This window comes from Etheostoma cragini, chromosome 16 (assembly GCF_013103735.1).
Source record: "Etheostoma cragini isolate CJK2018 chromosome 16, CSU_Ecrag_1.0, whole genome shotgun sequence".
NCBI lineage: Eukaryota > Metazoa > Chordata > Actinopteri > Perciformes > Percidae > Etheostoma > Etheostoma cragini.
The window spans coordinates 24,122,942-24,124,347 of NC_048422.1; the positions used below are offsets into that span (position 1 = coordinate 24,122,942).

At 39.1% G+C, this 1,406-nt stretch overlaps 1 protein-coding gene across 1 annotated transcript in view; it reads right to left on the minus strand.

The window, feature by feature from the left end:
* Positions 1–1,406, minus strand: part of LOC117959742 (myocyte-specific enhancer factor 2C-like) — a gene marked incomplete at its 3' end in the record, with an annotated part of 8,016 nt that overhangs the window by 4,885 nt on the left and 1,725 nt on the right. The window lies entirely within an intron of this gene.

A 1,406-nucleotide genomic window follows, 5' to 3' on the forward strand; every position in this document is an offset into this window, starting at 1 on the left:
GAGTTAGTTAGTAATGATTGAGTGAGTGAGTGAGTTAGTTAGTAATGATTGAGTGAGTTAGTGAGTGAGTGAGTGAGTGAGTGAGTGAGTGAGCGGGGGGGCTGGGGGGTGTTAACATCCAGTACTTCGAAGCCAGAGAGCGGACTTCACTTCCTGGGGAAAACTAAAGCCTTTCATCCAGGAAATGCATGTTCCTTAGTTGTTGTTGTTTTTTCTTTCCAAACCACGATGTTTTTCCTTATCTTAAATAGTCGTTTTGATGACTAATCTTAACTTTTCTTGCAGCAAAACGCAGAAATGTTCTGGACTAAAATGTCAGCGATGATGAGTGATTCAGAAAATTCGCGATTCTCAATTAAGAAAGCGATCATGTATGTGTACTTTTCCCATGTGATAGTAAAAACGCCATTACAAAAAAAAATTAAATTTATTTAAAAATTAAAAACATTGATTTTGAATCGGTAGAGCTTGAATCCATTCTTAAATGTGATTAGATTTTTCCCAAATAAAAACACACAATCCGCGGAATATACAAGATATATTCACAAGATTGAAGTGACTACTTGAAGAGTTTCATATGTGAACTCAGTCTACGTTTACAAAATGCTTAAATTAAAGAACAAAAAACACTCAACGCTGTGATTTCCTTTATTATAGAAATGGCTCTTTCATCTCCTCTTCTTCTCTGACTGCTCTAAACTCGTTAAATGTTTCAACATTAACTTAATTAAGATCTTTTAGATAAATTATATGCATAATTATCTGTAAAATGTTGGAAATCCTGGGCCCACTATTCATCTGTGAGAGATGAGATAACCTAATCTCAGCGAGCTGATGATCGTAGCAGCGCTATCTCTGCAGCACAGCGCTGATAATGGGAGGAAGCTAACGGCGCTGCAGGGGGAGTGTCGTGAACGCAACTCAGGAAAGGACGCTGCAAGATCTGTCTCAAAACTCTCAAACCTCTGCATGACACTGGCACACACTCACGGTATCTGTGTGTATATAGATATACATTCACCATTTGTACGTACAGCTATGAAAAGAGCTGTAATTGGTCTGTATTTCACGTCTTTATTACAGTCAGCAGCACATTGGCTGAAAAAAAACCATCACCATGTTATACACGTGTGTGTGTGTGTGTGTGTGTGTGTGTGTGTGTGTGTGAGTTCCAATATGAAATGTTGAAAGATTAGTGTGTATGTCATGTATCTGCTGCTGTAGGGAGGAGGTCGGGGGAATGTATGTGTCCCAGGGAAAAAAATAGACTTTTTTTGGACATGTTGTGGCCCAAAATGCTTGAATGTGGGAGCTTTTGTAAAAAAAATTAAGACCAGAATGCACCTGAACACACCTCCCTGTAAGACAATCACGCCCAGAATGCACCTGAACGCACCTCCCTGTAA